Source organism: Sminthopsis crassicaudata, chromosome 3 (genome assembly GCF_048593235.1).
Source record: "Sminthopsis crassicaudata isolate SCR6 chromosome 3, ASM4859323v1, whole genome shotgun sequence".
Classification (NCBI taxonomy): domain Eukaryota; kingdom Metazoa; phylum Chordata; class Mammalia; order Dasyuromorphia; family Dasyuridae; genus Sminthopsis; species Sminthopsis crassicaudata.
The window spans coordinates 502,681,059-502,706,432 of NC_133619.1; the positions used below are offsets into that span (position 1 = coordinate 502,681,059).

General features: G+C 35.3%; 1 pseudogene; it reads right to left on the reverse strand.

The window, feature by feature from the left end:
* Positions 1-23,292, reverse strand: part of LOC141562251 (60S ribosome subunit biogenesis protein NIP7 homolog pseudogene) — a 29,443-nt pseudogene extending 6,151 nt beyond the window's left edge.
* Positions 23,293-25,374: the final 2,082 nt, after the last annotated feature.

Genomic DNA, 25,374 nt, shown 5'->3' on the forward strand with positions numbered 1-25,374 from the left:
TTCCCTTTCTATTACTTTAGCTAATCTGATAGGTATAAAATGATATCTCAAAGTTGTTTTATTTTGCATTTCTCTGATCAATAATGGTTTAGAGCATTTTAAAAACTAAAGCTTTTTATTTTCAAAACATATGCACAGATAATTTTTAAACATTGCCCTTTGCATAGTTTTGTGTTTTAGTTTTTCTCCTCTCCACCCCCTCCCCTAGATGGCAAACAATCCACTATATGTTATGTATGTTAAAATATATGTTAAAACCTATATATGTAAATATTTATACAATTCTCTTGTTGCACAAGAAAAATCAGATTAAAAAAAGAAAATGACCAAGAAAACAAAATGCAAGTGAACAACATCAAAAAGAGTGAGAATGTTATGTTGTGATTCACCCTCAATTCCTACAGTCCTTCCTCTGGGTGTAGATGTCTCCCTTCATCACAGAATCATTGGAACTGGCATTAGTCATCTCATTGTTGGAAAAAGCCATGTCCATTAGAATTGATCATCAAATAGTATTGATGTTATCATGTACAATGATCTCCTTGTTCTGCTCATTTTACTTCATATCAGTTCATGTAAGTTAGAGTATTTTTTATATAACTATAAATTGTTTTGATTTCTTCATTGGAAAACTATTCATATCCTTTGGTCATTTATCAATTAGGCAATGACACCTATTCTTATAGTGTTGGAATTCATGGGAGAGCTGCTGGAATACACGGGAGCCATCTGACAAAGGCTGCTGGAGATCCAACCCAGAATGGATCTTCTCTTGTGAGAGGATGCTACAAGGAGACTGAGAGGCAGTTGATGTTCTCTGACCTCTCTGACTGAGAGGACGTTACATTGTCTGACCTCACTCCTCTTCCTTCTGCCTCCAATTTATCTCATTCCCTGTCTGCAACACCTGTGTCAGCAAAGGCTGCCCTGCAACTCCTTCAGATGTCATGATCTACAGCTGTGGAAGCTGTCAGAGAATTGATCTGTCCCTTAACATTATAGATTCAATAAAGTTTCTTATATAATTAAGATATGAGACCCTTATCTGAGGAACTGTTTAAAATTTTTTCCCCATTTTTCTACTTTTCTTCTGATTTTGGCTACATTTGTTTTATTTGTACAAAAACATCTGAATTTAATGTAATAAAAATTATCCATTTTATACCTCATAACATTCTCTCTCTTGTTTCTTCAGAAAATTTTTACCTACCCATAAGTTTTGATTGTTAATATATTCCATATTCTTGAAATTTTCTTGTAATATTTCCTTTATATCTACGTGATGTATTTAATTTGAATTTATTTTGGTAAGTAGTATAAGATATTGGTCTCTGCCTGATTTTTATTAAACTGTTTTCTCAACAATTTTTTATCAAATAATGCATTCTTATTCCAAAATCTCAAGTCTTCATATTTGTCAAACATTGGGTAACTATATTCATTTGCTGCTATATATCTACTCTGTTCCATTAATCTACCTTTCTATTTCTTAGTCAGTACCAGATAGTTTTAATAATTACTACCTTATAATTTACTCTAAGATCTGGTCCTGTTAAAACTTCTTCCTTTACATTATTTTCCTATTAATTTTTCTTGATATTCTTGACCTTTTGTTCTTCCCATGAATTTTAGTTACTATTTTTTCTATTTCCATAAAATAATTTTTTGGTAATTTAATTGAAATGGTATTGAATATATAGATTGATTTTGGTAAAATTATAATTTTAAAAATATTGGTTCTGCCTACCCATGAATAATTGTTATTTCTCCCTTTATTTAAATCTGAGTTTATTTGTGCACAAAGCTTTTTATGGCTTTGTTCATTTAAATCCTAGTTTATTTTGGTAGGCATATTTTCAGTTATTTTATACTCTTTAGAGTTATTTTAAATGGGGTATCTCTAGCTATCTTTTCCTGCAGAATCCTTTTTAGTAATATACAGGAGTATTAATTATTTATGTGGATTTACTTCAAATCCTGTTATTTTGCTAAAATTATTAATTATTTCAAGTAGCTTTCAATCAAGTCTTAAGGATTTTCTGTTTACCATCATATCATCTGCAAAAAGAGATAGATTTTTTTTTTTGCCTCATTCTACATTCTCATTCTTTTTCTTCTCTTATTGCTAGGATTTTCATCATAATATTGAGTAATATTGGTGATGGTGGACATCCTTGTTTCACATTTGATCTTACTTGGAAGGCTTCTAGCTTATCATCATTATAAATAATTCTTGCTAATGGTTTTAGATAAATGATTCTTATCAATATAAGGAAAAGTCCATTTATATCTATACTTTCAAGTGTTATACAGAAATAAGTGTTACATTTTATCAAATATTTTTTCTGTATCTATTGATATTATTATTGACGTTACTTTTATTGTTGATACAATAACTTATGTTAACAATTTTCCTTGTATTAAAACATCCCTGTATTCCTGTTGTGAATATTGCTTTATCATAATGTATAATCTTTGTAATATGCTATTGTAATGTTCTAACTAGTATTTTATTTAGGAATTTTTGCATCCATATTCATTAATGAAAGTGGTTTTTCTTTTTCAATTTTCTTTTTCTGTTTTTACTTTTTTGGTTTAGGTATCAGTATCAATATCATATTTGTTTCATAAAAAAGGAGTTTGGGAGGATCCTTTCTTTGGCTTTTATTCCAAATAATTTATTTAATATTGGAATTAGTCTTTAAATTCTTGATAAATTCACTTGTGAATCCATCTGGTCCTGCTACTTTTTTCTTAGGAAGCTCATTTCTTCTTGTCCAATTTCTTTTTTAAAAATGGGTCCATTTAGATAGTCTATTTTTTTCTGATGCTAATTTGGGAAGTTTGTATTTTTATAAATATTCTTCCATTTCACTTAAGCTGTTAAATTTATTGGTATATAATTGGACAAAATAATTCCTTAGAATTGCTTTGATTTCATCTTCTTTAGTGGTACATTCACCATTTTCATTTTTGATATTAATAATTTGGTTTCTCACTTTTAAAAAATCATATTAACCAATGGTTTATCTGTTTTATTGATTTTTAAAAATAATACCACCTCCTAGTTCTATCTATTAATTCATTGGTTTTCTTGTACTCAATTTTATTAATTTCACTTTTAATTTTTAGGATTTCTAATTTAGTGTTTGGTGATTTTTAATTTGTTCTTTTTCTATTTTTTAATTGCATACCCAGTTCATTGATTTGCTTTTTGTCTTTTTTTATTGATATAAGCACTTACGGATATAAATTTTCCTTTGATTACTACTTTTGTTGTCTCCTACAGGTTTTGATATATTGTTTAATTATTGTCATTTTCTTTAATGAAATGACTGACTGTTTCTGTCATTTGTTCTTTAAGATTAGGTTGCCTAATAGTGGATAGAGCACCAGCCCTGAAGTCAGGAGGACCTGAGTTCAAATGTGATCCCAGATACTTAACACTTCCTAGCTGTGTGATCCTGGGCAATTAACTTAACCTCAATTGCCTAAGCCAAAAAAAAAAAAAAAAAAAAAGATTGCCTTGTCTGGGTGTTCCTAATTTCAATTCCAATGTATTCACTATGTCATTCTATCAGTGGGCCAATCTAGTTTCTTGTGAACCTGTATAGTTAAGTACAAAGAGACTCATCACTAATAGACTAACCACTTGGGGATGAATTATTTTCCATGGTAATCCAGAATACAAAGAAAAATAAAAAATAATCTTCAGTCTTGCGTGGCCCCTTCCCATACTGACAGCAACACTGGCAAAAAATGATAAAGAACATTTGGCTTTTACATGTTCTATGAAGATTAATTTAGCTTCTAGTATTCTAAATATAAAAGCTTATATTCAGTGACCAACAGATAGGTAAATAACTAGAGGCAACAAACTGTATCCATTAACCAGCAAATCTGTATAAAGCATGCTGGAGACACATAAAAAAAGGCAAAAGATAGTTCTTGCCCTCACAGAGCTTAAATCTAATTTTTAATATTTTTTTTCTGGTAAAATGAAATTTTTTTTTATTTAATAGTTTTTATTTACCAGATATTTGCATGGGTAATTTTACAACATTGACAATTGCCAAACCATTTGTTCCAATTTTTCCCCTCCTTCCCCCCCTCCCCCCCCCCCCCCCCCGCCCCATGGCAGGTCGACCAATACATGTTAAATATGTTAGAGTATAAATTAAATACAATATATGTATACGTGACCAAATAGTTGTTTTGCTGAACAAAAAGAATAGGACTTTGAAATAGTGTACAATTAGCCTGTGAAGGAAATCAAAAATGCAGTCGGACAAAAATAGGGGGATTGGGAATTCTATGTAGTGATAAATAGTCATCTCCCAGAGTTCTTTAGCCGAGTGTAACTGCTTCAGTTCATTACTGCTCTATTGGAACTGATTTGGTTCATCTCATTGTTGGAGAGGGCCACGTCCATCAGAATTGATCATCATACAGTATTGTTGTTGAAGTATATAATGATCTTCTGGTCCTGCTCATTTCACTTAGCATCAGTTCATGTTAATTTTTAATATTCTTGTAGATATTGTCTTGTAGAAGACAAAAGGAAGTTGTGACTTGGAGAAGGCAGTTAAAATTGTTGTAAAGGTTCATTTAATTGTGTGTTCAAAGACAATAAGAAATGGCAATTCATAGAATATTTCATCATCTCATGTCCTTGGCCCACAATGATGATTTTTTTCTTTAAAAAACCTTTGATATTTTTTGGTTTTGCATCATTCCTAAATATACTTTTTCTCCTTCCCCAATCCAGTGATTGAGCCCTGGTAATAAAAAATATAAAAGAGAAAGAAAAAAAGTAGAACCAACATATTAACCATATTTGGTAATATATACAATGGTATTTGTTTTGATTTAAGTTTCTCTTATATATGATGATCTTTTGCAAAAAGACCACATATAAGATACAACTGTTGACACCAAAAATGGGAAATGGATAAAAGAATAGACATTGACAAAGATTATTATCATTTCCTAATGATACAAATAATGAAAAAAATAGAGAACTGATTTTCAAGAAACCTGAGACTAGGGTAGATACCTCTTCCCTCTTTCAGAGGAAAAAAAAATCACAGATCTTGTTGAGAAAAAGTGATAAAGAATGATTGATATAGTTAGCTTGTGTGTTTCATGGATATTCCATGTGACATAGCTGTAATAGCTGTGGCTGCCCAAAATATTAATTTATTAATCACTGCATGATGGCAAGTCATATATAATTATTCCACAAGTGGGTGGTATACTCAAATCCCTACTGAATGTTTTCCTTAGACTTTCTGGTGTGCATGAGAAAGCTTCCCATCCTTACAAGTCATATAACTATAGTGGTTTGGGGAAGGAAAGGGAAAGAGGGAAGGGAAAATTAAAAATCTATACTGACAAAATTTTGAATTTATATTAAGGAATAATGAATTTTTGGTTATAATTTTTGGGAAAATTATAGAAATATTTAGGACTTCCACTTCCATTCTCATCTCTGGACTTTCCTTGTCAATCAATGATCCTCATACATAGAATATAATCATTATGGCTGCATGTTTTATTAGACAAAGCAAAACAAAAACAAAAGCAAAAGCCAACAAAACAAATCTGTAGCTTGCCCTACCTCTTCTGAGAAGGGGGAATCAATAAGAGTAGGGTACTATTACTGAGATTTGAATCCAAGCCCTCTGATTCCAAATCCCAATTGGTTTTTCCCATTCTTCCAGATACCCTTTATAATAATAGCTAAAGGATCTGGTCTGAAAATCCCTTAGACTTTCAGGGGAAATCTGCCAGAGTATATGCCATGGAAGATGTATGACGATTGTTCTGTAAGGGCCATCTCAGAGCATGCACTGAGCTCCCCTGACAATATGTTTGGCTCAATTTTGAAGATCTTTTGAGAAGATGCAAGAAATTTTGGGGATCCCTTGGTTCCTCACATCACACTATAATGGCTGCCAGGGTAGAGAGGAGGCCTGCTTCATTATTAATTTTTTTCTGGTTATACATGTATACTAATTTCTTTAATACATATTTCTTTATAAAATCATGTTGGGAGATAAAAATTAGAACAAAAGGGAAAAACCACAGGAGAAAAAAAAACATAAAAAAGAAGTGAACATAGCATGTGTTGATTTACATTTAATCTCTACAATTCTTTTTCTGGATGTAGATGATATTTTCTGTACAAAGTCTTTTGGGATTGCCTTGGATCACTGAACCACTCAGAAGAACCAAGTCTCTCATAGTTGATCCATTGCAAATTCTTGTTGTTATTGCGTACAATGTATTACTGGTCCTGGCTCAGCATCAGTTTATGTAAATCTTTCCAGGCCTTTCTAAAATCAGCTGGTTCATCATTTTTTATAGAACAATAATATTCTATTTTACTTTCATATATCACAACTTCTTCAACCATTACCCAGTTGATGGTCATCTACTCATTTTCCAATTCTTTGCTACCACAAAAAGAGCTACTACAAACATTTTGCACACATGAGTCCTTTTCTTTTCTCTGGAGGCCTGCTTCAAAACTGTATGAGAGATAATAATAAACAATATGTGAAATTAAAGCTTGTAAATTGATTTTTCACTTACAAGTCTTAAAGGACTGAAACTCACTTTCTCCCCATCTCTTTGGCTGGCTGTCTCTGTCTTCCTCCTCTTTCTCTCTTTTCTCTTCTCCTGCCCATTCCTCAACCTTAGTATTCATTGAACAAGTCAAAACTCTGCAAATCTCTCCCTGAACTTCTAATGAGACAGAAATGGTTAATTTTTCATATTTGGCAGTCAGCACATGTGTTAGACTAGACTTCAAAGCTTTGCTGGCATTTTCTGATTTATGTTTCTTTCCTGAGCACAAGTGATCAAACAGTGACCCTCAGATGTTCATTTCCGATCTTGGAAGCAATCTTGTGACTTTGGAGAGGTTGGACACTCTTGAGTTAATCAACTAATGTAACTGTATTAAACTTTTATTTTAATCCTTGTGCATGAAGTGCCCCTTTTAACATTTCTTAGAGTCTGACTTGCTAGAAGATTCATGAAATATCTTTGTTGAATATCCTTTCTATATGATATAATTATATAAATAAACCTCCTTTTATTAACAGTTAAATAACCTCTATAGAGGCTCATTTTATTCCAACATCAAACCTGAATTAACAAGGTAGACACCTGAGTCAAGTCTCCCCCAGAATCTACCTTCTATTCAAGGATACAGAGTCAAGATAAATGAGAAATGGGAGTTAGTCAGTCCTACAGAATGTTTTGTGCTTTGACATTTTTTCAACCTTTAGAGAGAGTATAATAATAATGATTCTAAGTTCACACACACACATAGTACACTTACAAGTAATTTATGTTTTTAGTATGTGTGTGTAAGAAATAAATAGATGTCTTATACTTGATTTATATTTGTATATTGAATGCCTTTCTATTTCCCCCCTACTATAGGTAGTCATGAATCAAATCCAAACTTTATGTGCTTCTCCCTGGGGTTTCTGGATAGGGGTTTAAAAAAACCAAAGAGTTGGAGAAAAGGAATGTAAAGGGCTAGAACTGAGCAATGCACTTGGATGGTGAAGCACGTGAGACTAATTGCCAATTGGACGGTTCCCTATTAACTTGTTTAAGGTTGACCCTCCCCAGCTGTTCTGTGCTGACTTGATTGGTGGGACAAAGAGGGGGAAGTGACGTGTGTGGGAGGAGCAAGAGAAACTTGGGTGGTGGAACTCACGCTCACTTGCACTCGTGACCGGGCGTTGGAGGCGAAGGTAAAGATCTAGAATAAAGACGTTTAGTGATCCTGACTCTTGCTGATTTCTGGAAAGATAGAGTTCCAGCAAAGGAACCTGAACCCTTTTCAGAACACAATTCTCCTATAATTGAATTTAGTCTATGCATATAGATTTTAACCTTGGAGGGAAAAGTCAATTTCCCTAGCCCTCCTAGACCTCTTAGACCTCAGTAGTAATTTTATGTGTTATTTATTTGGACAAATAATAAATTGGATCCACCACTGAAGTGGAGAAGGAGGAGGAAGTGCTTGGATAGGCCTGAGGTTATTCAATAGTTAACAAAAGGAGGTTTACTTACATAACAGTATATAGAAAGGATATTCCAGAATTGAGTTTGGGTAGACACAGTTCCTCTCATTTCCATATGGAAATGTGTCTGTTCAGCATGGCAGAGTATGGTGACTCAATCTTGGGACATCCTCCAAGTCTGAAGGCCTAGACTTCCCATGGGTGAGCCTCTTTATATCCTTAGGTGACTAGGAAGTCACTTAAATAAGACCAGAGACCCACCAGGAAACCAACTCAAAGTGTATTTTGTACCTTGGCCCCAAATGCTGTTCAAAGTTTTTTCTCCTTTTAGGGGAAACAAACAGACAAACAAAAAACTTAGCTAACCCATGTTGGGTGTAGAGGTATGGAGGGGAGGACCCCTAGTAGATAGCCCCCTAACACAGGGGATTGGATTGCCTTTGGGGAAAAAGCCCTATTTTATAAATATCAGTGTTATTTTGGTGATGTTCTATTACCATGCATAATGGAATGTTGTCTCCAAAGAATTCAAATTGTGTTTAATTCATAAGGGTAATATAGAGGTTAATGGTAGCCATGTGTTAGGTGGCAATGTTACCAGTGAAAAATTACATAGGAGAATTGACATAAAGTGTATCATCAGATATATGTAGGAAAAGAGGTGGTTTAGTTATGTAGACAGAACAATGAATAACCAAAGAAAAATCTATGTGCTACATTGGTAGCTAGAAAATATCAAGATACATTGGGAAGGTATCTTGAGTATTTATGGAAAGACACAGAGAAGAGTACAATGGCACAGGCTGAGAAGGAATTCATAAGTTGCTACCTGGATTTTTGTATTGAGTACCCTTGTTAACAAGATCACAAAACTATCAGAGAATATCAACTTCTCTTTGCTAACCATTTTGAACAGGCTAACTGTCATTCTTCAACGACTCTAGATATGTATTTTTGTAATTTTATATTTATGTATATTTAAGATTTGTGGTTTAAAACTGTACAAGACTTTTAGAATATCATGTAAATGCCTGAATGTATGTGATGAGGTAAAATAGGCTCTTGGAGTGATAAATAGAAATAGATTCAGGAGAGCAATAGCTTGTAAAAAGAATATTATATAAAAATAGCATGATAGAGATTCAGTTCCTGACAAAAAGAAATTATGTCATAGGCATCCATCACAGGGTACAAAGGTTTGCTCATTTATTTTGTGAATAGCACACAGGAGTTAGCAAGAAAAAAGGTTTTAACAATGAACAATTAATCAGGAGAAAGACAAGTTCCCTAGTGGAATTCACAATTAATCAGAGGGAAGACACAATTAACCAGAAAGAAGACACAATTAATTAACCAGAAGGAAGATCCCATTAAAGGGAATACATGACACTATTGACTATTCTCCTTTTAGGGGAAACAAAAAACTTAGCTTATCCATGTTGTGTGTATCAGTATGGAGGAGGAGACCCCTGATAGTCCAGATAGATAGATAGATAGATAGATAGATAGATAGATAGATAGATAGATAGATAGAAGGGGGTTGCCTTCTTTGGGATAAAAAAGCCCGATTTTAAAATATTAATATTATTTTGGTGATGTTATATTGCTATTCATAATGGAATATTGTCCACAAAGAATTAAAGTTGCACACTAAAAGTACACTATTGACTGGCAGGCTACAGCCATAAAGGAGTTTAGCAGACTAAGTCCAAAAGCATGTTAGCAAGGGAAGGAAATTACACCATTACACCATTACTGGTAGGCTAACCTTAAAAGAGATTTAGCAAAAATCTACACCAGGAGCCTATGTTTTATTAGGGAAATATAACCTCTGGATTTTGACATAATTACTCAGCTTTCTGATTGGATACAGTAAAGTAGGGTTTCAGACCTCCAACTGGGGTAGGACTGTAATCAAAAGTCCACTTGAACAAAAGGCTCACTTAAGCCCCAGGAAGCATTATAATCATGCTTTCTCTATTTAAACCTAGCTACATAGGACCTTATCATATGTATGTATTGTTGTTTGTCCTGTTCTCAAAAAGAGCCTAAGACATCAGGAAGGCGCTAGTGACCTGAATTTAAGTGAAGTAGCCATGTGCAAAATCATCATCTCATTCTCCCCTCCGGAGCTATCTATCCAGAGGCAAGTTATAGATCATGATAATTGGAGATGATCTCAGATACAGTGGGAGACTTTGGCCTTTCCCAGGTCTCAGTTTGAGCAAAGCTCATTCAGTAATCAAGACTAGGAAAAAATGAGGCAAAAAATGGCCTCTCTTACCTAATTAAAAGAAATCTATCTGGGAGGGGAAGATCTTCAGAGTTTCTGGCCGAAACAGAAACAATTGCTGTTTACACTCATTCCAAACTATGAAAACCCAAACGATGACCAAATAAGGTTGTGACTTATTGTTGGCTAATCAGAGAGAACCAGGGTTATTATTTGGGTTTTAAGTATAATCAAGTAGCTCCATTCCAATGCTGTATTTCAAGAAATCATAAATGAAACTACATAGAGCAAAATAGTTAATTGTCCCCATTTTTAAAAATTATAGAATAAATTAAATATGGAAAAAATAAGTAGAGAAGAGAAAAAAAATAAATCAAGTCTGTAAATCCCAAGATCTCTTATGAAGTTTTAGTGCTCAAAATTTATATTTCTTTGGGCAGAGTACTCACAAGTAAAGGTGTATATGTATATATGTATAATGTGTATATTTTCATATCCATGTATACACAAACTGTTTTCCACCTATAAGCCATAATTCTGGCATGGATTTTTTTCTTTAAATGTTTTATTGCTTATTATTATTATTTAATTAATAACTTAATAATTAAATTATGATAACTATTGTGTAAAAACTTTCCAGACATGGTAGTTGGACCAGTTTATATCTACCAACAGTGAATTATTAGTATCTTTGTCTCTTCAGTTTCAATATTTACCATCTTTTCCTATCTTTGCCAGTCTGATGGCTATAAAAAGAAAACTCAGAGTTGTTTTAATTTAATTTCTTTTATTACTGGTGATTTAAAATATTCTTTCATATTGTTAATAATCTGCATTACTTATTTTGAAAACATCTAGTTCATATCATATCCTTTTTCTACTTATCTGTTGGAGAATATCTTTATCTTATATATTTATACAGATTCCCTAAGTATCTTGGACATTAAATCCTTAACACATATTTATTGTGAAAAAAACTTAAACTTTTCCAATTAAGGAACTTTTCCTTCTTTAGTTCAAGTTTTCAAGTAACAAGTGTTTTAAAAATGAATCAATCCTTCATAGTATCCCCCTCCTCCTACTGAAAAATAATAATAAAAAAAACCCAACTACTACTCTGAAAACCAAATCATTTAATATGCACATATTTAATATGACAAAACAAATATCTATATTAGCAATTTCCAGAAATGAGCATCTTCTGCATGCACTTTTTTGTCAAATAGTACTTCATCTTTATTCTTTTATGTCTTTTCATTGCATTGATCAGAATCAGAGTTCTAGAGCTTTTCTTTTCTTTTTGGTGAGGCAATTGGGGTTAAAAGACTTGCCCTGGCATGGACCCACATTTAACACCACATACTAAGATTAGATCAAAATGGGTCCAAGATTTAGGCATAAAGAACGAAATCATAAATAAATTGGAGGAACATGGGATGATTTACCTCTCAGACTTGTGGAGGAGGAAGGAGTTTTTGTCCAAGGGAGAACTAGAGACCATTATTGATCACAAAATAGAAAATTTTGATTACACCAAATTAAAAAGTTTCTGCACAAAAAAACTAGTGCAAACAAGATTAGAATGGAAGTAACAAATTGGGAAAACATTTTTACAGTTAAAGGTTCTGATAAAGGCCTCATCTCCCAAATATACAGAGAATTGACTTTAATTTATAAGAAATCAAGCCATTCTCCAATTGATAAATGGTCAAAGGATATGAACAGACAATTTTCAGATGATGAAATTAAAACTATTTCAACTCATATGAAAGAGTGTTCCAAATCACTATTGATCAGAGAAATGCAAATTAAGACAACTCTGAGATATCATTACACACCTGTCAGATTGGCTAAGATGACAGGAACAAAAAAACGATGAATGTTGGAGGGGCTGTGGGAAAACTGGGACACTGATGCATTGTTGGTGGAGTTGTGAAAGAATCCAACCATTTTGGAGAGAAATCTGGAATTATGCCCAAAAAGTCATCAAAATATGCATACCCTTTGACCCAGCAGTGCTACTCCTGGGCTTATATCCCAAGGAACTACTAAAGAAGGGAAAGGGACCTGTATGTGCCAAAATGTTTGTGGCAGCCCTTTTCATAGTGGCGAAGCTGGAAAATGAATGGATGTCCATCAATTGGAGAATGATTGGGTAAATTATGGTATATGAATATTATGGAATATTATTGCTCTGTAAGAAATGACCAACAGGAGGAATACAGAGAGGCTGGGAGAGACTTACATCAACTGATGCTGAGTTAAATGAGCAGAACTAGGGGATCATTATACACTTCAACAATGATACTGTATGAGGATATATTCTGATGGAAGTGGATATCTTCAACATAGAGAAGAGCTAATTGAATTCCAATTGATCAATGATGGACAGAATCAGCTACACCCAGAAAAGGAACACTGGGAAATGAGTGTAAACTGTGAGCATTGGGTTTTTGTTTGTTTGTTTGTTTTTTTGTTTTGTTTTCTCTTCCAGATTATTTTTACCTTGTGAATACAATCCTTCCTTTTCAACAACAACAAAAACAAAATTCGGTTCTGCACGTATATATTGTACTTAAGATATACTATAAGATATTTAATATGTATGTGAATGGCCGCCATCCAGGGGAGGGGGTGGAAGGAAGGAGGGGAAAAACTCGGAATAGAAGGGAGTACAAGGGATAATGTTGTAAAAAAAATTACCTATGCATATGTACTGCCAAAGAAAATGTTATAATTATAAAAATTAATTAAAAAAAAAAAGAAAAAAAGAAAAAAAAAAGACTTGCCCTGGGTAACTGCTAAGTATCTGAGGCTGGATTTGAACTCTGATCCTCCTGATTCTAGGGTCAGTGCTCTTTATTCACTGAATTATCTAGCTGCCTCTGTTTTCAACTTTGTTTTTCTCTATAATATTATTATTGTATATACATTGTTCTAGTTCTGCTCACTTTACTCTGCATCCATTTATGAAATTCTTTCTCCTTTCCTCTGAAATTTTCAATTTCATCATTTCTTAAGGCAGAATAAATATTTCATTACATGTGTATATTATAATTTGCTTAATCATTTCTCAATAGTTTAAAATTTTTAGCTATTGACAAAAGAACTGACAAATTATTTTCTTCTTTGTGGATTTTTTGGAGGGTGGGGGGGATAGAGATGTAGTCATGATATAATTGGATCAAAGTGTATAAATCAATGGGCATAGTTCAACACTGCTTTCTAGAATGGTTGGACCAATTCAAAAAATTATGTTCCTGTTTTTTCCAGGTCTTCCAATAAGTCTTCTTACTTTTTTGCCACCTTTGCTAATCTGAAAGGTATAAAGTATAATATCAAAGTTGCTTTAATTTGGATTTCTCTATTTGTGATTTAGCATATTTTTTCATATGATTATTTCCAGTTAGTTGTTTTTCTTTAGTTCAAGTCCTTTTTGATATTGTTTGTACAAAAGTCTTGCAATTTGATCAAATGAGAATTATAAAATAATTATAGTTATTGAAAGAATTATATATATTGTCATATAATTATATAAGAATTATACAATAATAATTTCTATCTTTTGTTCAGTTAAAACTGTTCCCCTAAGCAGTGGCATCACTTAGTTTTTGTTGTTTTTTCTTTTGTGGATTATTATTAGGCCCATTTCTTTTGAGCAACCATGGATTTCAGGGAAGAGGATCTCAGCTGTCTTTAGCGCTTGTTGCAAATTGAACAATTTGAAAAATCATTATATCTGACTAGAGATGTAATGTGTTGTTTCCTTCCAGAGTAAGTTCTCTGTTACTGGAAGGTCTTTCATTTTGGTTTTAAAAGCATTATAACTAGACAACAATTAACATTAAAAAGGCCCAGGGGCTTTAGCAGACTTCATTGACACAGTCAAAAAAAGCTTATACAATTTTAAGAAGATCATGTGGTAGAATTATTATTCCACTGAACTCTATCCTAGTCAGGCTACATCTGAAATTGTGTATTCCCCTTGGGACATGTAGTCAAATTGTCAAAGAAAAGGTGGGGAAAATTAGGGTCACAGAGTCTGAGACTTGCCTTAGTAAGAATCAGAAGGAGGAATCAAAACTAGTTCTAAATCCAGTACTTTTTCCTCTTTTTCATGTATCCTTTAATACAAGCTCTAAGTTTCCAATAGAAAAGCATCAGGAAATGCATCTTGTTAAGAGGGCATTACACAGGTTGAAGAAGGAGCTGCTCTACCTGTCTGTTTGCCCCACTAGTTCCAAACACTACATGACAATATTTAGGAATTACCCCAGGAACATTTAGAATTGTGTTTTTTAGCTCTCTCCTAAGGACTATCCCTATTTAAATATTCTTCCTCCTTGCCTAGCTCCCGACTGTGACAGGCTTGCAGGTATACAAATAAAAATTCATGTAGGAATAGATAATGTGGCTGAAAGCAGTAAATTGAGGAAGATAGTGGGGAAGAAGCAGAGGCATTAACTGGCATGGGGATTGGGTCTGTGGGTGGAGAATGGGTAGAAAGTTGGGCAGAAACTAGGATAAAGGGAATTATTAACTCATAGCATCTAAGAATTAGAAGAGAATAAGAAATTGTCCCATCTGGGATTAGCCTGTTACTCGGTCTGCTGAGTAACAATCACCCTAAATAATAAGACTCATTCTTTAGCTGATAGTATCAGAGGAAGGACATCCTATAGATGGATGAGGATATGTTGATTGATGGTAGCAGAAGAGGAATCGATTGATGGGAAGGGAGGGTTCTGGGTTCTAGGCCAGATCCTGACTGAGACAGATGGAGAAGAATCTGGGTGGAGATGGTTCTGGAAGGCAATAGAAATCATAAGCCATGTGGCACTTTTACTGCCAATGCTTATTTACTCCTACCTGGGAGAATGGGCATTCTATGGTTATAGTACCTTAACTTAGACCTATTTAACTCAGAGACTAGCCAATGAGCAGGGAAAGTAGAAATAGTAGCTTCTGTATTCTGAAGGGATAATGTCTGGGGGCTTCTTGGGCCAGGTTTTTGCCATAAGTGGGGAGCAGTAGAGACAGTTCTCTCTGAAAATATTTCAGCTTCTCACTGTGGTGATATTTTTAGCAACCTGCTGGCAGAGGTGGAGCTTTGGTACATATTTAAACGGGCTTCTGCCAAGCTGGCGTCTTCCCACCTCTTCCCCACTCCATGTCCCACAGAGGAAAGGGGGAGAAATTTCAGTTTAATCAATAGTATTCTGGAGAAAAAGTACATCTTATTTGATTAATGAGTGACCCTAGACAGAACAGGCCCGATGTATAATTTAGTTTCCCACCTTTCAGAAATATTAGAACTAACATTATTATCTCCAAAACCAGTTTTATTGCTCTCTACTATGTAAGGGTAGAGTGCCAGATCTGGAGTCCAGAAGATCGAGTTCAGATCTGACCTCAGACACTAGCTGTGGATTCTGGGCAATTCATTTAATAATGTTTACCTCAGTTTCCTCATCTGCAAAATGAGCTGGAGAAGGAAATGGCATATTATTCCAGGATATTAGTCAAGAAAACCCCAAATAAGGTCACAAAAAGTCAGACATGATGGAAGTAATTGAAAAACAAGGAATATGTAGGGGATACTGTGTTAGGAAGGAGGATGTAAGGTTGTATTGTCCCCAACTTTAAGGAATTTATAATTTACTGGGGGAAACATAAAAAAAATGCCTCTCCTTTTAAGTACCTTTCTTAGACTTGTAGGTTAAAATACATGGTTTCTACCCTCAAAAGTCTTATAATTTTCCAGGAAGCATGAAATATGCCTACATATCTATAAAAAACCATCAGGTAGTAAATCACCAAGCACTTATTAAATGCTAGGCATTGTACTAAGTGGTGAGAATACAAATCACAGAATGAAACAATCTTTGTCCTCAAGGAACTTCTATTCTAAATTATGTAGGCATGTATAGAATATGTCCTAAAAAGTCTTCATGCAGTTAAAACTACAACTTAAAAGCTTTATGAATTTAAAATTGATTTTTGGGACCTCCCCATATAATTGCATAAAAATAAACATGAAGAGGATAAATATAAACCAATCAATAAACATTCATTAACTGCCTATTATGTGCCAGGTATTATATTGAATGCTTGAGATACAAAAGGAGGCTAAAGGCAGTTCCCACCCTTAAGAAGTTTATAACCAAATACAAGTGAAACAAATAATTAAATAGACAACTCATAAAAGATAAAAAATGGTCCTTAAATTGTGTCTTCTATAAGACTGAAGAGAGGAGTGCATCCCAAGCATGGGGGACAGACAGTGCAATAGCTTAGATATTTGAGGGAGTGTTGTGTGGAAAGAACAGAGAAATGCTCAGTTTGGCTGTTTTGGTACATATTTAAATGGGTTTCTGCCAAGCTGGCATCTTCCCACCTCTTCCCCCCTCCATGTCCCACAGAGGGAAAGGGGAGAAATTTCAGTTTAACCAATAGTACTCTGGAGAAAGAGTACATGATTTAGGCAGAACAAGTCCTCCGTATGATTTAATTTCCCACCCTTCAGCATTAGTATCAGTATTAGAACCAACCTCATTGTCCCCCAAAACCATTTTATTACTCTCTACTATGTTCTACTGGTTTGGAGAGTGAAGAAAGGGGAGAAATGTACATAAGGAAGCTGGAAAAATAGGCTGGCACCAGGTTGTGAAGGACTTCAAAGCTACACAGACGTAAATAGGGAGCTACTGGTTTTTATTGAGTAGGGGAGTAGTGTGGTCAGGTCTGTACTTAAGAAAAATGACTTGGGCAGGAGGGTGAAGAATAGATTAGCTTGAGTAGGGAGACCAATTAGGAGACTAATCCAGATGAGAAGTGAGAAGAGCCTGAACTAAGCTCATAGCTATGAGTAGAGAGAAGGGGGTGGATGTGAGAGATGTGGAGGTAGAAGGGGTAAGATTTGGCAACTGATTATATATGTGGGATGAGGAAGAGTGAGAAGTCAAGGATAATGCCAAGGTTAGGAACCTGGGAAGAATGATAGTGTCTCTGACAGAAATAGGAAAATTCTGGGAGAAAGGTAATGGTACTTTTTTGGGACATGAGTTTAAGATGTCACTGTGACATCCAATTTGAAATGTCCAATAAGCAAATGTAAGATAGATGTTCAAACTAATAGGGCTAGATATATAGATCTCTGATTCATCTGCATAAAGATAATAATTAAATCTATCAGAGTTAATAGGGTTATCAAGATAGAGTGAAGAGAAACCAAAACACAACTTTGGGGAATACTCTTAGTTAGGGACCATAAATGGAGATGATGAGCCAGCAAAGGCAACACGTTTAGAGAGGGGGTAAGAGTGAGGGGAAATAACTACTTATATAGTCACTACTGTGTATCAGTGCTAGGTGTTGCTCTAAATGCTTTTTAAAAATATCATCTCATTTGAGCCTTACAACAATCTTGCAAGGTAAGTTTAAGTGTTGTTATTCTCATTTTATAGGAAATCATTATAGGATATTATTATCTACATTTTACAGAAGAAATGGAGGTAAATGGAAGTTAAATAACTTGTCCAGGGTATCACAGCTAGTAGATGTAAGAAACTAAATGCGGTTTAGGACTTCTTGACTCCAGGTCTACTACTCTATTTTTATTTCCATTATGTCACCTAGTTTCCTCAAAGTATAGTTTGATAGGTAGGAGAGCTTAAGAAAGAATATCAATGTGGCTAAGGTGATCAGCAATGTCAAGTATAGCAAATACATCAAGAAGGGCAAGGATAGAAAAAAATTGGATTTTAGAGAGTAATTTCAATTGAGTGGTAAGGTCAGAAGCCAAATTCCAAAAAGTTGCAGGATGATTAATATAAAGTAGTAAGTACAGGGGTTTAACTGAGAAGGATAAAAGGTTATAAGATGAAAATTTGATGAAATTGTAGAGTCTAGTGACAGTGTTTTGGTTTAATGAAACTTGGTCATGTTAGTAGATAGGAAGAAGTAGAAGATAGGGGAGAGGATGATTGAGATTATGATATATTGGAGAAGATGAGAGGAAGGGGATCAAGGATAAAAGTAGAGTGGTTAGCCCTGACAAAGGGAAAGGCTTTCTTAGTGTCAGAGACTGAGGGGAAGGAAGAGAGAATAGGGGATGAAGTCAAAGGGCTTGAGAATGAAGAGAAGGAAAAAATGGTTGGGCTTATGTCAAATGGTGTCAATTTTCTAAAAGACAAAATCTTTAGCTGAGAGAGAGAAGGTAAAGATCAGGAAAGCCTGGGAGAAGAGTAAGTTTGGGAGTTCTGTGGGGAGTAGATAGAGAATAAATTAAGGAGGAATAAAAAGATTGCTTTGATTCAGTGAGTATCCAGTTGATGTTGGAAAACAAGATTTATAATGTGCCCAAACAGCATAGTTGTGTGATTTCTTCCAGCTTTATTCAACCTTTTCTCTGACTCTATAAGCAGAAGGATGGAGATAGATGGAAGAAATCAAGGATTGAGGAAAGAGCATCAATAGTAATCTGGTCAATCAGGAAATCAATAAACATTTATTATGTACCTATTATATGCCAAGCACTTTGCTAAGCACAAAGCATATGAAAGAATGGCAAAATTCTTCTCTAAGAACTCAAGACAACTGTATACAAAAAAGATATATAAAAGATAAATGATATATTCAACATAGAGAAAACACTGGCATTAAGGGAGACCAGAATAGGCTTCCTAAAAAAGGTGAAATTTTAAGGAAGCCAGAAAAGCTAGGAACTAGAAGCTGAAGAAGGAGAGAGTTATGGGTATGGGTGACAACTAGTAAAAATTCTGAGCTAGGAGCTGGAGTACATTATATGAGGAACAGCAGTGACTAGAGGGCATGGGATTTGAGAATAGAGAACAGGGTAGAGTTAAAATTGGCTAACTATGAGTAGAGAATGGAAATGGAAGAATTCGAAGTCAGAGCAGGGGTAATAACCCACAGAAAGTATTGTGAAAAAGGAGAGAAGATAGTGAAGAAGGCAAAGAATGGGTAGTGGAGGAATGAAGCACAGAGAGAGATGGAATAATAGATTATATGATGTCATTATGATAGGTCATTTTGACTAAGCGATTAAGTTATTTCGATTAAATTTTTCAGATTTTGTGAGATACAGGATGTGACCACCCTTATGTGTGACTGAGGTAGAATGAAAAGAACAGATCATAGATTTTAAGGAGGAATTGGAAGGATAAAGAAGGCTTGAACTGAATTAAGAATTAGGTTGTGACCATATTATTGAGAGTTTGAGGAATTTGGAGTCTCTCATAGTATCTAATACAGTGCCTTATTAGTGAAAGCTACTGGGTAAATAAATATTTATTGAATTAAATTATTCTTAGAAAGTTTCATTATCTTGCAACTTCTAGTCATTAATTATATCACTAACTGCAATATACACACATCCAATGTCCATTAAATGAATGACTGTGATTGAAGTTTTCTAAATTTATGGAGACAGGGTTCATGACTTTTTTTTTTTTTTTTTTTTTTGAGGCTGGGGTTAAGTGACTTGCCCAGGGTCACACAGCTAGGAAGTGTTAAGTGTCTGAGAGCACATTTGAACTCGAGTCCTCCTGAATTCAAGGCTGGTGCTCTATCCACTGCGCCACCTAGCTGCCCCAGAGTTCATGACTTTTGGGAACTTAAATTTTTAAGAAAGGCAAAGTGAATTAATGAAAATATATAGAAGTATAAATGCACAGAGCAACATGCATGCATATTCTTAATATATTGTGTTTTATAAAATGATTGTTCGTTTAAATTAAAAGATGACTAAAAGGAAGTTGAATTCTGAGTAACAGAAAAACTAATAAAAATCTTCAAGAAGAGGTAATGAAAAATATATCCTTCATAGGAGAGATGTGGGAGGCTATTAGAACATAATGTTATATTTATATATGCTATCAAATCATGTTTCCATATCAAATATTTTTGATTGTTTTTCCTTTGTCATAAGAGAGAGTCCAATCTGGAGGATTGAGTGCAAAGTAAATGAGTATGAGATAAAGAAAAGACATCAATAAAATTGTTAAAAATGAAATATAAAAATATATAATAAAATTATATACTCTATGGCCATTCTTCTTCTTCTCTTCCCTTTCCTAACTCCTGGCCCCAACCCTCTGGGCTTATGTGACCTCAGATCCATCTTGGTGGCCCTGCTCACAAGGAAGATTAAATTATCTTTTCTGGTTTTGCTCCTACCCCAAAGTAATTTCAGGGAAATCTCCAAAAGCTTAGGTATGATTTATATCTCTGGGTTTCCTTGATACAAACAACAGAGTCCTTTTCCATAAAGATGATCAGGAAGTCATGACAATGTGGACACAAAATATGGGAAAACTGTTTCTTTCACCACTGAAATGGTGTAATATACATAGGGTTTACAGGTGCTCATGGAATACTCAAAAAACCCATATAAGTATATTATATTTGCTCTAAATTCAATAAACATTTATTAAGCACCTTTGTGAAACTGCTAAATATTTATTTTCCATTTAACTGGATTCTATAGTCTTAGAAATGAAACCACATTATGGAAAATTGACTAGGTTCAGATCTTTCAACCAGTCAGAGCCATAATTTCTGTAGTTGCTACAGAAAATAGCTTGTTTTCTTCCCTTCTCAAAAGTGTGGAATTATGGTTATCATTTTCTTTTGGTCATCTGGTACCCCAAATCCAAACTCAGGAACTCGACCACCAAGGCTAGAAATTTGTTCTATAGAATTGCTAGTTGCTGACTTATGCTAAGGGAAGGAACCCCAAAGACACAAGTAGACCTTAGAGATGCAGTCTCAGATTTTCCTGGGCATTAATTTTTTCATCTGACATGTTTCTGTTACAAATGTACAGTGCTGCTAGGTGAGTGAAAATAAACTTTCTCCCTGCCCTTTCCTATAAATCTACAGGAGAGAAAGCATTAGAAAAGAATGCCAAAGCATAAGGATCCAAAGGATAGCAGAGCCTCATTCTGATAGACTCTAAAAACAGGTATTTTTCTTTAAGATTCCATTCTCCCTGATATTTAATTACCAGTTATTTTGGACAAAACCCAAGTTACTAGGTCACATCAGGAGTTCTATATCTCATCAAGGTGCTAGCTAGAGTACATGTCTCTTAAAAAGAATGAATTTGTTTGGACAAACGTCCACATCCTGTAACATCTTTAAGTGGTTTGAGGAAGATTTATGTTTATCAGAGGTTGTCTTGATCAACTCCTCATTACAAAAAAAAAAAAAGTCTGGTAGTAATTAGAAAGCTCCATTTTGATCGGAGATAGCAATATTCTGATGTCACAAAACTGGAATCCCTGATGTCATCTACTCTAGGTCTCTGTTATTATATATACATTAGCTACTGTGATATTGGAGTTCAATTTTGAACACATCACTCCAAAAACTGTGGCTCAGTTCTAGAATGGTCCTACCCACCCAAAATTCTAGAATGGATTAATATAAAATTCACTGTCTCATTGCAGATTTGCAGAATTGCAGGTATTATCTATCGAAGCAATCTTTTTTTCTGCTTTATGAAATCTGGATTAAAATACTTCTAGTATCTGTGGGCTCTGATGACCAGAGAGAAGAAAAGGGAAGGAGGCAAGGAGAAGAAAGCAAATGAATGACTGTTGGTTCACTTGACCCATAATTCTTCTAGTCTTACTGCATTCAGTATAGATGGTCATTGGGATAGTTTGAGGCAAGGAGGTAAAGCAGGAGGGGCTTAGCACCCCAGTTTATATGGAATATAAAGAATTTGCATCCCATAGCAGATATATGTACTCTAAGGGATCATTCTTGGGATATATAACATTTTCATCAAATATCTTGAATATGGAACAGGATTGTTAAGGATTGGGTGATAGGTATAAGAAGGTGACAAGGCTCTTGGAAAAGAGAATAATGAATTAAACAGATTGGAACAAATTAAACCAGTGATTATGAGTAAATAGACTTGCTCATTAGAAATAAAAAAGTTCTGATTTAATGGGAAGTGCATTGGCCTTCATGTTCTGAGTTCAGGGACTGATTACCACTTTTTATTTCAGTGACTTAGAGCAAGTTATCACTTCTTTAGGATTCAGTTTCCTTACCTGTAACAGGAGAGGGTTGGATTGGATGATTTCTATGGTCCCTTCCAGATTTTATTTTCATGAACTGTTGTTGTTATAAATGTGAAAGCAATGCCATTGGAGAGGTAAACAAGTATATAACTCTTAAGATGCAGAAGCCTCGATCATGTGTATGGAGGGCCCAAGAAGATCTAGGTAACTTGGTGGATAATAAAGTAAATAGAAGAAAATGCTATTGCCCTGGGTAAGAAAACAAATGTTCTTTGGAATGTGGCACAAATTCCATTAAATGAACATTTCCCTAGCACTTTCTGTGTGTCCAGAATAGAGTGCTTGTGTATTTCCCCCCTTGTATGGGGAGAAGGGATGAGGGAAGAAGATATAAAAGATGTTTAAAAAAAGGGGGATTCTTGATATTAAGATCCTTTCAGTCTTATGAGACACGACACATTAGAGAACAATAGGAAATAGCAAACAATTGGATCTTTCCATTATATTCAGCATTCAGGCAGTCTCTAAATACTTTTTATATCAAAAAGAAACATAAGAACAGGACTTGGAAAATTGGATGAGAGAAAAAGAGGTAGTGAAATGAAGGGAAAATAGTATTTAAATAGAAGTGTTAAAAGAACTAAAACTAGAGAGAAGGTAGAACTTGGCAAAAACAGGAAGGCTCTGTAACGTTTTCTAGAGATTTTAAAGAAGCGGGCTGGGGGGGCAGGTAGGGGAGGACACCTACATTGGTGGGCTTGGTGAACACTTGATCTCGGTCAGCCTGTCTAGGCTGTCTGGAGAGGGAGGGGTAATCATGCTCCTGCCGCAAAGGGTTAATTCTCCATATCCTCGCAGAAGTCAGGTCTTTAAATTTCAAAACTGGTGCAGCTGCACCTCCCCCATCTACGAGGCTGCCGGCGCTATCGGGCTGGGTAACAATGCCTGTCATTTCACTCCCGGGGGAGTGGGGCTGCAACCGCCCCTGACAGCCCCGAGGGATTGAAGGGAACTAAATATAGTGCATTAAATATAATCCTGAGAGGGGTACATTTGCATTGCTTTTTCTCTCCTGCCTCCTCACAGCCTCCCTGACGGGGCAGAAGCTGGGCTCTGGTTTGGGGCTCTCGGTTCTGAGTTCTGGGTGGCTACTGTCTGTACGTTGTTGCCCAAATATTCTAGAGCTTCAAAGTCTTTGATGTTGCTATTATACCAAATTTAGTTTAAGGTTTTTCGAGTAAAGCTCTTTTCCAAAGTACCCCAGCCCTGAGACTCTGTGGGACTCCTCAGGGGGCTTGGAGACCCAGGGGAGGTGGAGGGAGAAGCTGGGGAGATGGGGAATCAGAAGGGAGGCGGGGTGCCAGCCTGGGCTTTGTTCTCCTGTCAGCGACTTCCGTCTGCTACAGTCTCTCTGAGGTTAAATATTAATTAAGAGCAGAATGACAGTGAGAGCTGAGCAGTGTCACTTTCTGTCCCAACATACATGCTAATTTCCTTCCTGGTAAAGTGCTTTTGGAGCCGGATTGGCAGTTACTGGAGGAGGATTGTGGGGTGAGGAGAGGGGAGTTGGAGAAGAGAAGTGGGGGGATAGGGGCGGGGCCTGCTCTGAGACCCCTGAAAAGAAAGTGCTAGACAGCAGGGAAGAAAGGAGGAAGCTGACTGGAATATAGCCACTATATGACTTACTTAACTCTCTATAGGAGAAAAAATAAGCATTTATAATGCCAAGAACGTGTCAAATGTATTTTTCAATTATCTTATTTTTTTGCTGACAACATTCGGTGCTATTATTATTCCCTATTTTACACCTGAGAAAACTGAGGCAGTTTTAAGTCAAGTGACTTGTCAAAGGTCTGAGGTCAGATTTATACTGACTCCTGACTCAGCACTCTATCCACTGAGATACCAGCCGTCTCTAAGTAATTCTCATCTTCTTCAATGATAGGAAAACAAGAAGAAGGGAGCACCAACACTGCAGAAATGATTTTCTGGTCATTATTTTGCCTAGAAGTCCTGTGATCAGGTAGGGGTTACTTCAAAATCAGAGATCTAGAATTTAAAAGCTTCTGACCACTCTCACTTCTTGTCCCTGATCCCATTGTTCTAGACACTAAAGAATAAGAAAAACATTGATAAAATGGAGAGTATCTAGAGGAGGGTAGCCTGGATGATGAAGGGCCTTAAATCTATGCCATGTGAGGACAGAATGAAGAAACTGAAGATATTTAATCAAAAGAAGGGAAGACTAGAACACAGGACAAAGAGAAGCATGCTAATAGTCCACAAGTATTTGAAGGGTTTCATGTGTAAAAGGACCAGATTTATTCTATTTGGTCACAGAAGGAAAAAAAAAAACCAGAAGCAATAGACAGAAGCTGAAAAAAATTAGTTTTGATGTAAGGAAAAAATTCTTACAATTAGAGTTGTCCAAAAAAATGCTGCTTTAGAAGGTAGTGGGTTTGTTGTAATGCCTGTGTTGGTATGGATTGGACTAGGTGACTTCGTCTCTAAAATTGAGTCATGTGGTGATTCCTTGTCTGCCAGATACACAATGGGATGTGGGTACAAGGCAGATCCAACAACTGCCCTGATTTGGAAGATCTTTTTTCAGAGGTTACTCTTTTTGAGGGCAATCATATAGAGGGTATGGCAAATTTGAATTTCAATGAAGGCTGGGGGCCTGACTTTGTGATATTTGGTGCTCTTTCTGTCCTCTGCTAGCTCCCAAAAGCATGGATCATGAGACTGAGGAGTTGGAAAAAGTATGTACTTCCAAGGAAAGATGAGATGGAAAGGGATAGAGAATAAGGACATATTAGGGGAAGACATAGGAGGCAGCCTAGGGATTATACTTGGTGCAATTGCAGTCATATAAAGAAATATGTGACATACACACAGCATCTTTCCTTAGGGTGGCACTCAAATGAAGGAGGGAAGGAGAAAGAAAACAAAATGAATCACCACTTCAGGTCAGTTTTGCCATCAGTTGGTTGGCATCCAAGGAATGAATGTGGTACTGAATTTATGGGGAACT